We start from the raw sequence: 17170 nt of genomic DNA, 5'->3' as shown, positions 1-17170 counted from the left end.
TGTTAACTTTTGCCTTTCTTCTCTATTTGGGCCCAAGACTGCCATGGCAATTTTTTTCTAGCTGTAATTCATTTCTACACCCTCTAACCATCCTGCTGCTCCTCCTGCTCCTCTCAATGACATCTACATAGCAATAGTACCTCCCTTTCACCGCAACAAAGCTAATAGTACCCCCATAAGGTATTGGTGACACCATTGTATACTAGTAGGTAATATCGCCACCTTTGTGCCCCCCATAATGTAACAGTGCAACCATAAAGCAATAATGCCTCCTTGTGTCCTTATAATGTAATAGTTCCCCTACAAAGTAAAAGTGTTCCTTTGTGCCCCCATAATGTAATAGTGCTCCCTTTTTTGACCCATAAGGTAATAGTGATCCCTTTATGCCCCATGTAGTGGCCCAGAGTTGGGGTAGGTGTATGTCTGTCTTGCATAAACTGTTTTGTGTACATGTGTCTTATGCACGTGCTAATAAACTGTCTTATGTCTTGTCGCCCCATTCCCCCCCTTAATCTGTGAGTTGTAGTTAGTCTTGCAAGGAGGGAGGAGTTAGAGGAAAGCAGGGGGGGGGGGGGAGAGGGAGAGAAGAGAGTCGAGATGCAGTCGGTGGAGGTTGGTGGAGTCCTGGGCCATCTGTGTGTTCTAGAAATAGGGTCATGGGGAAGTAACCAGACTCTCACTGGACTTTCTACTGACTCGAAAGTGGAGGAGCCTACACTGCCATGGAGACCTCAAGGAGTAGAGTACTAAAAAGGAAAGAGAACTTGTGGACATTTTGTTTCTTTTTGGTTGGCACTGCTACAAAACGTTTAGGTAGAAAAGGGATTTTTTTTTCTTCTTAAACTAATAAGAAATAAATAATCCTAGTATAGAAATATATATTTCACTTGTTCTTTGCTGGGACTCTAGAAATTTAATTTCATGTAAAGATAAAATTTTGCACCCTTTTCTGTCTTAGTGTTAGAGCCAGTGTGGAATAATGTTTTGGGCTTTGGGGAGAAGAACAATGTATGGGCCCCATAGCGAATGCTGAAGTATCCCGGTATCTCGGTTCAGCACAAGAAAAGAAAAAAAAAGACTGGCCAGTCCTCATTTCAATACGTGCTGTCATAGATAACGTCTGACACTGGAAGTGGGATCCTGGGAAATCAAACCAGGAAGGGTTACCGGGTTAGCTGGAGGGGGAAGTTCATTGTTGTTCTGCCATGCTGACATCATGTCTAGGTTAGAGTTGTTTCTAGTCTTCAGCTTAGTCTTCATAGGAGTTAGTAGACACTCATTTTACTAGGTAGCTAGAAGTCTAAGGTAATGGGGTAGTACACTTGTGAATCCCTGCTCCGGACCTGCATTCGCTCTATTTTCAGAGGACATCGGGGTTGGCTTCTTTTAAGTAGGGGGGAGCTGTGGGGGCCCAGAGTTGGGGTGTTTTTAGTGTAGATGTATGTCTGTCTTGCGTAAACTGTTTTGTGTATATGCGTCTTATGCGTGTGCTAATAAGCTGTCTTATGTTTTGTTGACCCTTTCCCCCCTTCCTTAATCTGTGAGTTGCAGTTAGTCTTGCAAGGAGGGAGGAGTTAGGAGGAGGCAGAGTAAGAGAAAAGGACAGAACAAAGTCGAGATGTAGTCGGTGGAGGAGGACGTGTCAGTGTGAAGCTGAAGCTGACGTATGCTTCTGCCTCCACAGAACCGTGGGTTTCTCTCAAACTCCTTGAGACATACAAAAATGGGACTAAATCTTTAAGCAATAGCATGTAGAAGTGTCAGCTGAGAAGTGTAGCTGAACATCAAGAGAAAGAAACAGCAGTGTTGAGGACCTCACTGCATCGGGAAAGTATCCCTGAGGATCGTCTAATCAGATAACTTGGATTAAAAACACCTAGGAACCAAGAAGATAAGTACAAAGGAAGCCTGCTAAAAGTGTTGTGTCTGAACTGTCATCTTGCTGTACTCTTGGAAAATCAAGGTTGGATTCCGTGTGTAAAGGAAACATTTACCTCTGGTTTTGAAGATTAACTTTGTGGACTCTGTTATTTGCTGACGAGTAACTTTCTATGGGAAAAGAGGTACTGGCATCACGTGACAACACTGTTAAAATTGATTACCATCATTTATACATTTTTTGCCTGTTCTGTTTTTTGCACCTGCATGCGACCGAGCTAGGCCCTTGTCACCATTGCCAGGGGGAGAGCATAGAGCCACCTGTGATAACCATCTTGAGAACATACCCGTGTTCTCCTCCGCAATGGCATGCCTCAGGTTCAGACGCCGCACCCCATAAAGGTAGTAGGACCCATTTTTAACCCATTGCTAAAAAAAATTTCCTGTTTTTAAGTGTGTGCTCTGAGATTATGGAATTACATACTTGTTATTTACTTCACATTTTGCTTTGTACCTGTTGCAGATAAAACTGTTGTTGATTATTCATCCATATTTCTGATACAAAGAACCACATGACTAATGGCATACCAATAATGCCAGCATACCACGCAGTTACTGTAGGACCCCTTATGATTGGGGTATGGGGATAAATGGCCTGGCCCCCTGTGCCACCCGATGACATACCGGCCCCCTTAAGTCACACTGCTGCTGGACAATGCATGCCTCCGTGCAGTGTTTAGCCTGAGTCTTTTCCCCGTCCATACTTAGAGCAAGACATGTAGGCAGTGTGGGGCTACGGACTTCTGGAGTTGAATGATGTCTGGCAGTAGTGATAAAGTTGTTCTGCTGCTGTGGCCAGTAGGGAGGAGGACACAGAAAGCATTTTATAAATTTGAGGGGCTCAGAGGGCACATTATTAATTTGTGAGTCCACAGAATGGGTGCTATTAATCTGTGGGGCACTATTACTTAGTGAGGCCCCTGGAAGGATTAATAGTGTGCAGAAACTAGTTGTGGCGGAATGAATGCTAATGGTGGTCTAGGCCCAGATAGAGAAGAAAAGGAACTACAGAGGAGACCAATTGAAGAAGACATCACTTGTGATCAATGGAGGTAACTGCACTGCAATCACTATCACTGTATAGATCTGGCATGCTAGAGCTGAGCCACTGTATCTAAACCCCCTGTATTATAAAAGGGGTCTTCTAAATATGCTGTCTCATATATATCACACGTACAGGGGTACCTGAGAGTATCTGCTTAGCACGTTTTCCTTTGGGATTTGAATATTGCTCATCAGGAGGTATCCGTTGTCAAGGTTCTTAAAAGCCATCTTGGGCCCAATGTCTCCAACGGATATTCCTGAAAAGAGGTTACATGATGAATTCTGATTTATTATAAACAGAAACGTAATATCACAGCATTTATATAAATTGTCCAAGTGTAAAGCAGAAAGTATTAGCTGGTGTATATGTGTACAACTAAGGGCACTCTCATCACACTACGGCCGTACCCCTCTGGAGGAGGATTGCACCGTATCCCACTGTAGAAGTTTGCATATTGGATATTTTGCCCATAGGGTCCTATTGTAAAAATAACACGTATACAGCACAGTATTTGTTTTTTTCTGTATACCTCTCTATGCGTTAGTGAAGTTTACTACATTTTTTGTGGTATACTAAGCATCCAGTGGAGAGCAAAATAATACTTCTAATTAATACTTCTAATTCTCGTTGGGTGAATGGAGCCTTTGAATAAGCCTGAAAAGCTTTTCCCAGCATGCACACTAAGCGCGCATTACTAGCATGATGAAAATATAGTCTTGCTTTGGAGTAATTAGCTGTCTACCATTAGGTAACATAGTATGCTAGGCCCAAAAATGGCTTGTGTCCATCTAATTCACCCCATTACCCCCCACCCTTCCCATTGTTGATCCAGAGGAAGGCAAAGAAACATCAATGAGGTAAAAGCCAATTTTTCTTATTTAAGGGGAAAAAAATTCCTTCCAAACTCCAAGTTTGGCAATCAAAATAATCGCTGGATCACCGGCCCTTCTGATGTAATTAGTGACTATAACATATAATGTTGTAACACTCAAAAAAGGCATCCAGGCCCCTCTTAAACTCCTTTATTGAATTTGCCATTGCCACGTCCTCAGGCAAAGAACCCCCTTCTATGTTGGTGCAGAAAACTTCTTTCCTCTAGACGTAGAGGACGCCCCCTTGTTACAGTCACAGTCCTGGGTATAAGTAGATGATGAGAGAGATCTCTGTATTGTCCCCTGATATAGTTATACATAATTTTTAAGTCACCCCTCAGCCATCTTTTATCTAAAGTGAATACTTCAAATTTTGATGACCTTGCTGGGTATTGTAGTTTGCCCATTCTGTTTATTACTTTAGTTGCCCTTGTCCAGATCCATTTGCAACCACATTCTATCCTCTCTTGTGTTAATTCCTTTATATAGTTTTGTATCATCTGCAAATATTCCTATTTTACTGTGCAATCCTCTACTAGGTCATTAATACATTTATTGAAAAGAATAGGGTCCAATACTGCCCCCTGTGGTACCCCACTAGCAACAATGACCCAAATGTACCATCAATAACCAGCCTCTGCTCTCTATCACTGACCAGTTACCTACCCTTACTTACACACATTCTCGCCCAGACCAAACATTCTCACTTTATATACCAACCTTTTATGCGGCACAGTATCAAACTCTTTAGAGAAGTCCAGATACACAAGATCCAATGACTCCCGGGTCCAGTCTAGAACTTACCTCCTCATAGAAGCTCATCAGGTTGGTTGGACAGAAGCCGTCTCTCATAAAACTGTGCTGATATGGAGTTATACAGCTATACTTCTTGAGGTAGTCCACGACAGCATGTCTTTGTGACAACTACTATTTCCCTACACAAGAAAGTTACACTTTTAAAGGGAACCTGCCACCTTCAGCACTATAAACTAACTTATGGTGATGTTAGGGCGGTGCTGTATTTATTATACTCTACTGGTCTTGTTTCCTGGTTCCCGTGGTGCCCGCCGCTGAAGGCTACACTCCGGCTTTTTAGAGTTCTGTGCGCTTGCTCTGTTATAAAATCTATGGGCACCCACACGACTCTGAAAAGAGTCAAATTTTCAGCCGCCACTCAGACTTTAGTGACGGGAACCAGGAAATGGTTAAATATAAAAACCTTACAGGACCTGGCTTCCTGTCACCTCACCTAGCAGCACCATAAGTTACTTTATGGTGCTTTAGGAAGGTGACAGGTTCCCTTTAAGAGGACCTACCACCACTACTATTATTTTTGCTTCAGTAAATAATTACACTTTCCATGGAAAAACAATTCTGGAGCATATTTTCTTATAGCTCTACATTGTAGCGATTCTCTGCTAGGCCTCCTGGACATGTCTGAATAAATTGTCGACTGGTTGTTACTATTCCTTTTGTCAATGGGGTGTGTCCACATATACAACTTTCATCACTGATTGGACAAGTGTCACTTTGTAGGGATACGCCCCTTTGACAAAGTGAATGGTAACAGCCATTGTCTTCATTTCTTCTTACTTTTCCCACAGAATCAAAGGAACAGAACAAAGTTCTAGGAAGAAAAACTCCAGATTTGTTATTTTACAGGGAATGCAAGATATGGAGGAGGTCTGAAGATGTAGAACAGCAGATTTTTATCTGCATTACATGCTAATGGACAGCCTGTCCCCAAACATCAGCACTTCAGGTAATAAGGAATTGAGCTTGTTGGATTTCAATATGCCCGGCCGTTGGCTCCCAGGAGATAAGCCATTGCCAGGGATGTTGTTTAGGAATGGTTTTTCCCATTCTGCTTGCTGAAAAAAACCTTGTACAATTGTCTGATTTTGGCATGCGTACGTATGTGGGAGCCACAAGAGACACCTGTAGGCCAAATAAGTATTCAGCCAACAGCTCTCTTATCTATGCTATTTTACCAAAAGTATTTGGATCGTGTCTTATGTCAGCCATAGTTTGTTTTGCTGAACATGCTTCAATCTAAGGAACTTACAGAGTTTACACGTGGTGTCATTCTTGATTGTCATATTAGTGGACTATTGGTTTGTGACAATTCCACTACCACCCAGACACCAGCTCAAATGGGAATTACGTGGTCACAAGGTGGAGGAAAGAGGGATGTACCATGCCTAAACAAAGAACCCCAGACAACCCAAAATATTAACCAAAAAGGACAAACGACACCTGAGAGGGTCCGGTCACAGAAATCCCTTATCTACTGAGAATATGCAAGCAAGTAGAAACCAAGTTAGTGTCAGCATTGTCCGACAGGGACTGGCTGCTATTGGATACACCAGTGATGCAGCTGTACATAAGGCATCCATGAGAAAGCCATCACAGTTCTTGTCAGATGTCAAAATACCTTTGGTAGGATAGAATATATAGCCAGCTTTATTTTGGTTAGATTGATGGCCTTCCACCACATTTCCTGTATGATCATGAAAATACCCCCATTGTACAAGCCACGACTGTCCTGCACAGAGCACTGTCCCAAGTCCCACTGGAAACCTTTATTATGTATTACAATGCCAACTCTGACCCAGGCCTTAGTGCCCCATATCAGTGCCCAATTTCACTTATGGTCTTATGTCTGAATGGACATGAACATCTGCAGCTATGTTCTAAAATCTAATGGAAATCATCCATAGAAAGGAAGATTATAGCAGCAAAAGGGAATCAAGTCCACATTAGTACTCATGATTTCGGAATGAGATATTGAATAAGGATATCTATGAATCGGGTTTAGTTGTCCGTATACATAAGGTCTAGTGAACTGAGATTGTTACCTGGCAGTGGAGAGTGTTCCTTCAGACTTCGCATCTGGACTATAAATGGATGTATGTCGTACTTGTGTCCATTGTTGTATAGCTGGGCTAGGACCACAGCATGTGTGCTGGTTTTTCCTACTGTTCAGATCAAAAATGCAGAAATTACCATCTGGGCATGTGTGGAACATTTTATATTACAGACATCAAGAACTGGAGTGCAAAAAAAAGAAATGACTTACACCCTCCTGGCCACCACTTTGTTGCTGGTATCTGTGGAGTATCTATTATAAATTCCTGGGTGATAGGATCAAAGGTGGCTGTGGTCCCTAAACCCCGCAGATATGTTCCTGCAGATACAGAGCATAACAAAAATGCATCTAATTTGCCCTAAGCAGCTTTGCGGTTTACAAAAACACTTCTATTACTATTGACAAATTGTTGGCTTTTCTCTATTTTTTTGGCATTACTTGGATTAATAAGATAAGGGTATAAAGTTCGGCCTTTCAAGAGCCTGATTATTAGGGAACCTACATCTGGGACTCAGTGACATGGCTGAGACTAGACCCCTCAGCCTATGGGGCGCACAAGCCTTCCTCACTACACTGACACTTCCTGACCTGCAACTTCTACACACCACTGTATATGGACAACGCAGTCTTAGGCTAACTTCATAATGGAGAGAATCCCGCTCCTATATCACGCTCGCCATCCATATGATTTTCCAGAGGATGTGAGGTGTTTGCATGTCAAAACAGCCTCGCATCACTATGGGGGTGAAGGGCACTCACCCCCCCCCCCCCCCCCCGCGGCTGTTTGCAGAGTTTCTCCAATTGTTTTCAATGGGAAACCTTGCATTGCAAATGGTGCGATGCTGCCGCTGGTCCCGTTGAAAATAATGGGCGGTGCGATGCAAGAGCACGCACAAGATAGTACATGTCGCAATTTGTTTCCAGCATCACATAACAATGCAATGTGGGGGAAAAAAATCACTCATGGGTATGATGGCATTAAAAAAAAGCGGTTCACATTTGTGTGAGATTTAAGCGTCTATCAACGCACAAATCTTGCACAATTTTCTTGCCCGTGTGAAGCCAGCCTAAGTAGGGTTGGCACCCAGCTAGTAAACGACTGGTCTAGCCACTAAATATATCTGAAGGTCGGTGCTGGTAATAATTTTTTTCCAGCAATGATAGTTGCCTTTAAATAATGATTAGGTTGCTATGGCCAAGTGTCCTCCACTGCCACGCCTGCAATATGGGAGATGTCTGTGGCTGGTGCCTCATTATGGGGCCATCATCAGTTTTCACACAATTCAAGAGGCTTTGGATTCTTAGAGCATAGTGCTATAATATAAGAATGGTAACAGCCAGCTGTGAGTTTATTCATTGGCTACTGTTGTTGGGTTAAAAAAACGTGGCAACCAGAGGCGTAACTTGAATCTTCTGGGCCCCAATGCAAAATCTGTAACAGGGCCCCCAACTATAATGCTTTATTCATAGTACTGGGCTCCCTATGTGGAGAAGAGAGGCCTTATGGGCCCCTTAAGGCTCCTGGGCCCGGGTGCAACCGCATCCCCTGCATCCCCTATAGTTACGCCCCTGGTGACAACCACAAGTCTAAGGGTACTTTTAGATGGGACAACTGCTGGGAGCTTAAGCGCCTGACAGTTGTCAGTATGACTATCGCTTTTGTGCATTCACACTGGAGTGATAGTCGTTCAATGAATGGAGGTTGAGCGCACCATAGATTTCTTACCTCCATTCACTGTGATCAGGCAGTCACTCAAAGATGAACGACTGCCTGTTTACAAGTGAGAACTTGCTCACTGTCTATATAAGAGGGATCTTCTGATCCACTGGGCATGAACCTTGTGTAAAAAAAGTTCAAACAAATGTGTTGTGGAAAGGTTTGCAGTTTTTCAATGCAAAGTGTGAAAAATGCAGCAAGTTTGAACATAATCAAGGGGAAAATTCCCATGAAGAAGTTGCCAAAATTTTATACTAGAATCAGAAGGTCAGACATGGTAGATACTTTCTGTCTTCTGCATCTGATATGAAACTCAAAATCTTCACATCTCGCCTTGCTTGACCCAACAATCTGTAGACCCAGCAAGGTCACTTCATTGCTGGCAGTGGGCCAAACTCCACTGACTGTAGCCTACGAAGCTCGGTACTTGATTAGATTGGAGTACTCTCTGCTTAATAATTACAATGGAAATCTACATATTCCCTTTTAATTACTGCATCAGCCATCCCTTTAACATCATATATACATAGATATGGATAAATAACCTGGAAATATATTTAACCTCCCGTCCATTTTCATCCCATCCCATTTCCTCGATTTTCCTCCGCATGTGTAAAGTGTTCCTGACGGCTCCTTCATAACTCTCCAAGAGGGTCTTGAAGTACATGTATTCTGGGCGAAGACGGGGTCCTTGATAACGAGGCTCACTGAGGAAATTAGAGCAGGTAGGTACATCTGTTATCATTTATATAATGTGCAAACAGGGGAGAACAAATACAAGAAACAAACATACAAAAAACACTGTTACATGAAGTAAGCGATCGATGGAAACAGTTGGGGTAAGGGTCCCACTCCAACGAGCTTACATACTACAGATAATGGGGTGATACAGAAGGTGAAGGGCTCGGTATGGTGAGGTGGAGAGTGAGGGATGCTATACACATAGATGATGGTCAAACTTAAGCCGTGTGGTGGTTGAATCGGTATTACTGCAGGGATTGCAGTCAATAGGACACGAAGCATGTTATTAGGTGGAGTAAAGAAGGGTTTCATTTAGGGAATGTGGTATGCCTACCTGAAGAGGTGCGTTTTTAGAGCACGCTAGAAGTTTTATGTGTCAGGAATTCCCCGGATAGTTTGGGGTAGAGCGTTCCAGAGGACTGGTGCTGCTTTGAAGAAGTCCTGGAGGTGGGAATGAGAGGTTCGAATTAAAGGGGCACTTAATCTGATTTCATTAGTGGAGCAGAGGACGTAGGCTGGGTGGTGGATTGAGATGAGGGGAGCAATAAAGGGCGGCGCGGTGCTATGTAGAGTTTTCTGGATGAAGGTAGTGAGTTTGAATTGTATTCTGTATTTGATGGGTAGCCAGTGCAGTGACTGGCACAGGGCAGAGGCGTCCAAGAAGCGGCTGTAAAGGAAGATGAGCCTTGCTGCCACACTCAGGATGGATTGGAGTGGGGAGAGTCAGGTGCAGGGGAGGCCGATAAGCAACGAGTTGCAATAATGAAGCCAGGAATGGATGAGGGCAACAGTGAGCATTTTTAAAGTGTCCATGATGAGACAGGAGTGGATTCTTGTGATGTTCTTGAGGTGCAGGTGATACGTTCGGGTGAGAGATTAGATATACGGGGTAAAGGAGAGATCAGAGTCGAAAATGACCCAGAGACAGCAGGCGTGCTGGGAGTTGTGGTTGTGCCACACACTGACGTGGAGATGCCAGGATGAGGTTGGTTAGCAGAGAGCAGAAACACCAGTAGGTTAGTTTTTTGTTTTTTTTTAAACATTAGGTTTTTTTAAATTGAGGATATAATAGACATACATAACATTTCCGCATATGTAGTACAGATCATACACAACAAATTTTGTTTAACAATGTACTAATGGGTACAGTTATCTTATTAATATATTCCCCCTTTTTTTTTCGGTATAGCATTTAACAAAGAAATCGGTATATTTATCTTTGTCAAAATAGTAATGATAGAAAGAGGCAATCTCATTGACTTGTCAGCGGTTCAGACAGATTTCAAACAGTAACCAACTCAACCAGTAAAGAAAAAAAAAGAAAAAAAATACAACTTGGCATCACATATTTTTCTCATGTCAAGACTTTAAGAATTTTCTCCAGACACCCCAAGACTCCCCATATTTTTTCAATGTATTATTTCTGAACGCTAGCCATTTTTCAAATACACACTGCTCTGCCATACGGTCCTTGAACTCTCCAAATGTTGGGACGATGGGCCCTCTCCAGTATTTAGCAATAATTGTCTTTGCTGTCATTAGAGCATGTCCTATCAGGTATCTGCAATTTGGTGGATAGCTATCAAATTCCACCAACTGTTTGCGGTCCATGTGAAGAATCAGTTGTTTTAAGATCCTCATTGCCTATTATGGGACTGTGTAGACGGACAGCATATGGCTTGCAAATGTCCGAATGGGTCCTACAGCTACACTGAAAGGTCTTGTAGCACTACTGAGTGATTTGTAGGTATTGAATGACAGCTGCAGCCCACATGATTTCATACAACTCAGGCCAGCTTCACACAGGTGATAGGCTATTTTGCGTTGCGAGAGTGAGTGAAAACGCATGAAAATGAAACCAATGATTTCCAATGGTTTTATTCTCATTTGTGATGCTTTCACTGCATACTCACAGCGCTAAGAAAAAGCAGCATTATCGCCCGTTGTTTTTAGTGGGGCTGGCGGGGATGAAGGAATCCTCTGCCGTAGCTGTGATAGAGGTCCGTGATGCTATCCATTGCTTTCAATGGGGCTAGCGCTGCTGCAGCCCCATTGAAAGCAATGGGTTGCAGCCAAGCACCGCAGCAATGATTTTCGGGGCAGGGCTTGAAATATAAGCCCTTTCCTGAAAATCCTCTCTAGCTGTAAAAAAAAGTTTTAAAAAAATTAACTCATCTAGAAGAGCCGTCCGTCTGTCTTCTGGAGGCCAGGGATTGAAAAATCCCCACCTCCAGAAAGCGCTGCCCTGATTGACTGAGCGCCATAACCAATCAGGGGCAGCACCCAGCCATCAATGATTGACAGGTGAGCGCTGACTGTGATTGGCTGAGCGCTGTGGGAATCCGCAGAAAATGGAGCATGCTGCGATTTTTTTTCGAGCTCATGCAATCCGCAAATCGGAAAAATGACATTTTCAGGTATTCAATTACCTGCGGATGCCTAATGATTGTCTATGGGCTGACTGAACTGTGGATCGTAAGGGAACTTAATTATCAGCATCTTTTATAAATTTTTCTAATAAGCTGCAATACATCAGTATAGTAGTGTATTAGAAAGCTACCGTGTTTTCCTGAAAAAAAGACACCGTCTTATATTATTTTTGCCCCAAAAGAGGCACAGTGTCTTAATTTTGGGGGAAGGCTTATAATACTCACCTAGTAGACAGCATTTGGGTCCCTCGCGCTGAACTGTAGCAGGCCTCTGTGTACTCCTGAACACCGACAGAACATTCTCTTCCTGGTGGCGGGGCATGAATACCCCGCCTCCAGCAAACCATTGCTCTGATTGGTTCATCGAACGCCGCGTCAGCCAGTCAGAGCCAGCACTCGATTAACCATTCAATGACATAATTGAATGGCTGTCATTGGTTAATTGAGTGCTGCTTCTGATTGGCTGACATGGCACTCGATCAACCAATCAGAGCAATCGTTTGCTGAAGGCGGGGTACTCAAGCACCGCTACCAGAAAGCGAATGCTCTGTCGGCGTTCAGGAGTACACAGAAGCCTGCAGCAGCACCACAGCCCAATGCAAGGGACCGATACACAGTTTTTTTTCATGTAGCTTAGCTATGGCTTATTTTGGGGGGAGGTCTTATATTTTTTATTATCGGAGAAACACAGTATAAAGCTCAGCCAAGAGACTGGACTTCATAGGCCACCTGGCAGACCCAGAGGCTGTATTCACCAACCCATCAGGACCTCACGTTCACATCACAGGGGTCCGATAAGTGACAGAGGGAGCCCCCTCCCTCTGTCAGACGTTTAGATGCCGCAATCACACTGACCGTGACTTGCAAAGGGGTTAAGCACTGGAAATCTGAGGTTTCTTCGGTACCTGGTGTTACAATAAGTACCAGGCTGTTATCCGAGCATACAATCCCCCTGGCACAAGAGCCCAGCACCAAACTTCTGATACAGCTGCCGGTGAGTGGTAAGGACAGGGAGGCAAACTCAGGATGACACCGCGCCCACAGTCCATGTTATCTGTGCAGCACCGCTCCTGGAAAAATACTCCTTAGAAAGGCACAAACTCTCTAACGGTCACTCACTCACTCCTGAAGACTTTAACTCTGCATGGCGGACTCATTTCAGTCATTCAGTGGAACTCCTGGGGATATTAGTCCCAGGGAAAAGGCCAAATCTCAGCCTTTTCCATCTTCACCACATGCAGGTTGAAAGTATCTGCATGCAGCCAGACTTCCCTCTCTTGCAGACCAGAACTCCAACAACCACCAAAGAACTCCACAAAACAACTCAGAGCTCTCTCCAGACTCAGAACTTCACTCCTTCTCCCTCAATCATACACCTTGAAAACACATTTATGGGACAAAGTCATATAACAAACAAAAGATACATTTCCAGACATAGTCCAGACAGTAAGCCATTCAGTGCTGCGGCTATGCAATATACTCCGGTATTATTGTATCTTGTTACCACCAGGAAGTAGGGGTGGAGACAAGATTGTGGCTGCTTGACAGGTCGGTGACACCCCCTTGTAGTGATTGGCTGCACGGCATGCTCCCCTCCCTAAGCCTCACAGGTCCTGGCACTGAGGTCTCCTGCAGTAATTGCTCCTATGGGCGGCCAGCACTGCTGTCTGTGGCTGCCCATGTCCCCTTTATGGCCCCACTGTGAGTGTTCCCGGGGCCTGTACAGTGCCACCTGCAGTCCCCTTTACCGGCCCTCGTGCCCCGCTGTTAGTCAATCGGCAGCTGATGCTGTTGGGGAGAAACTTGCGCCTCTCTGTCTGCCGTTAGGCTCCTCATGCTGTGCGGGAGAAGGCAGCCGACAGACGCGTTGCTCTGCTGATGGGAGCGCTGCAGGGCCACCTGATGCAGTGGGGAAAGAAGGCAACGGACAGACCAGCCGGTACATCGCAGCGCCACTGGGCCACCTGATGCAGTGGGGGGGAGGAGGTGGGGAAGGCTGTAGACAGAACCAACAGTCGATGTGAGGGCTGATGAGCGCCGGTGGGGCGGCTCATGCTGTGCTGCAGAAGAGACTGAAGCACCGCTGGGGCAAACCGCAGGACGCGCGGTGAGTCACCGGGGCTATTGCAGACGGGGACGCAGCTCACAGCCGCCCATAGCGGGTACAAATCAATAGACGCACGCTGCACTGACGGAGGCCAGGAACAGCTGCAGCCTCTTAAATGCTTTTTGCCTGCCGTGGAGGGTTAGCGGTTAGTTTTCCTATTGGCCTTAAATTTTTTAGCTGTAAAGGCTTTCCTCTCTCTTCCACCTCTCTACCGGTCAATACTCACTCTCAAAGGCAGCACTCAGCGCTGCATGGCGATCTCCTCTCATCCGCTCATTCTGTAGAACTTCTAGGGGTAGTAGTCCCAAGGTAACTTTTAGGCCATCGCTCAGCCTCCTCCATTATAACACACGCAGACCATTCAGTGTCTGTGGGGGTCCAAATAACTCTGGCTCCTGCCAACTTCTCTTGCAAACTCCAACACTGACTTTCCTAAACTCACTCTTTGCAGACTGACTTGCACATAATGTTTGCAAACACCTATATGAAGCATGGTCACATGACTTTCAAACTCACATCATAAAATGATACATTTACAGCAGACAGAGACAGCTCATTTGCAGACATTAACCCTTTCATTCCTGCAAACTCTAATACACATTCTGCTGATTTATTCCCCAATCCAAGACAATGTACAAGACAATACAGACAACATATAGCAGACATTTTGGAGGGGCCCTATTAGTTCTGGGCCACTACACAATCAGATCTCACAACTTATATCCCTAGCACTAGATACAAAATCAGAACTTTGGTCATCACAGCCTGCATCATCACTTCTCTTTATTTAAGCCCTTTCGATACATGAAGTCTGTTATAGAATTCTATATCATTCCAAATTCCTTTGACAGCTGTAAAATGGTTTTTGTCATTTTGCTCATATTAATAGCTTAGTTAATAATAGCTTAGTTAAGCACAAATCATATACAACGGAGGAGCGGCAGAGTCATTGGTCACAGTTTGATGTCAGTAAATGGTATTTAGGGACCAGACCCCCTGAAGAAATGCAAACCCCAGAACAGACCCCTCTATGACTTCACAGCCCAGATTCTTTCGGTAATGGCGGCGTCGCCAGCCACCCGGGACGAACACAATCAAAGCTGCCGTGCAGCCGCCTGGGTAAGTGAGGGGTCGGGGGTGCTGTCGGCGCTGGGGGGGACTTTCTTTGCCCCGGACTTACAATTGGGGTGCCCTGCTGTATTTATGTTGGCCTACCACTGTGCCCTGGGCAGTACCGCAGCGCCCCTGGGGCCAGTTCTGTGGGGCTGAGGGGCCAGTTTTCCAGGGCCTGCTGGATGGAGGGATGGATGAGGCTGCATGAATGAATGCATGGATGGATGTGTGTCTATGTGATGATGCATGTATAAGTCTGTGTGGATGCATGGATGGATGGGGCCGCATGGGCGGATGTGTATCTCTGTGAAGATGCATGTATAAGTCTGTGTGGATGCATGGATGGTTGGGGCCGCATGGATGGTTGGGGCCGCATGGGCGGATGTGTGTCTCTGTGATGATGCATTTTTAAGTCTGTGTGGATGCATGGATGGTTGGGGCCACATGGATGATTGGGGCCGCATGGGCAGTTGGGGCCGCATGGGCGGATGTGTGTCTCTGTGATGATGCATGTATAAGTCTGTGTGGATGCATGGATGGTTGGGGCCGCATGGGCGGATGTGTGTCTCTGTGATGATGCATGTATAAGTCTCTGTGGATGCATGGATGGATGTGTGTGCGTGTGTGCATAAGTGCGTGCGGATGCATGGATGGACGGATGGATGAGGCCGCATGGGCAGATGGATGAGGCCGCATGGGCGGATGTGTGTCTATGTGATGATGCATGTATAAGTCTGTGTGGATGCATGGATGGTTGGGGCTGCATGGATGGTTGGGGCCGCATGGGCGGTTGGGGCCACATGGGCGGATGTGTGTCTCTGTGATGATGCATGTATAAGTCTGTGTGGATGCATGGATGGTTGGGGCCGCATGGGCGGATGTGTGTCTATGTGATGATGCATGTATAAGTCTGTGTGGATGCATGGATGGTTGGGGCCGCATGGGCGGATGTGTGTTTATGTGATGATGCATGTATAAGTCTGTGTGGATGCATGGATGGATGAGGCCGCATGGATGGTTGGGGCCGCATGGGCGGATGTGTGTCTATGTGATGATGCATGTATAAGTCTGTGTTGATGCATGGATGGATGAGGCCGCATGGATGGTTGGAGCCGCATGGGCGGATGTGTGTCTCTGTGATGATGCATGTATAAGTCTGTGTGGATGCATGGATGGTTGGGGCCGCATGGGTGGATGTGTGTCTCTGTGATGATGCATGTATAAGTCTGTGTGGATGCATGGATGGATGGGGCCGCATGGGCGGATGGATGAGGCCGTGTGGATGTGTGTGGTTCTGTGTGTCTAGGGATGGATGCATGTATATATGCTGATGGATGGATGTGTCTGTGTATATTTGTCTGTCTATCTGCGGGTGGGTGGGTTGGTTGTTGTAGCTTAGCATCTCGGTTGATCTATGCCTTCTTGTCTTTAAAATGCAGAGTGTATACGTCAGAGCGCATCGGTGGCCAGTGGCGATTCCCGGGTTTGCACTCGTGATCTGCTTCCGAAGTCACTGCAGGAGGGTGAGTATTTGCACCACATTTTCTTTCCCACACACAGCAGATCACAGCCTCTTTAAAACACAAAATCACAATGCCTAGTTGTGTGGTTCCAACTTGCACCACATACTGGAAGAAGGGAGGTGAAAGTGCTTGTCTTCATGTGTTTCCAATGAATATGGAAAAAACAAGACTTTGGCTACAGCAGGCTCCTCACATCTTCGTGGACGTCGAAGATTGGCTTAAAAAGATTTCCCCAAAAAAAGATTCTTATAGTTATCGGTTGTGCAGCAAACATTTCAAGGAGGATTGCTACATAATAGTCGGCGACCGTAAAAAATTGAATCCCAATGCTGTGCCAAGTATATTCCCAACAGTGTTGGAAATTGAGACCCGAGCTAACCGGTTAGCAAAGAAAGGTGAACCTTCAAGAAAACGCTGAAGAATTGGGGAGACGCAACAGTCGTAAAAATCAGTCGAAGAAACTTTGAGGGAAGAAACTTCAAGGGAAGAAACTTTGCGTGAAGAATCTACCCTGGATGCATCTAGCGCGGTTCAAGAAATTACCGCCGACGTGTATTTACAAGGTGATGAAACCCAGTTAGAAATTCCTTTGACAGTATTCAGTGAAGGTTGTGCAGTAGAAGCAAAGGTAATCGTCAATTTCAAAAGACAGTTTGAGGAAAGACGAACCGACACCAAAGCAAGCAATGCAGAAAGGGGTAAATTCAAGGCCTGCCAAGCAGCGGCAAATAAATCACAACAGAGGACACAACTCCAGTCAAGAAGCATTGGCATCCAATGCAAAGTAATAGAAGCCAGTCCACACCAGAATCCAAG

Source organism: Eleutherodactylus coqui, chromosome 3 (assembly GCF_035609145.1).
Source record: "Eleutherodactylus coqui strain aEleCoq1 chromosome 3, aEleCoq1.hap1, whole genome shotgun sequence".
In the NCBI taxonomy this organism is placed as follows: domain Eukaryota; kingdom Metazoa; phylum Chordata; class Amphibia; order Anura; family Eleutherodactylidae; genus Eleutherodactylus; species Eleutherodactylus coqui.
Note: the sequence above shows the minus strand (reverse complement) of the source record.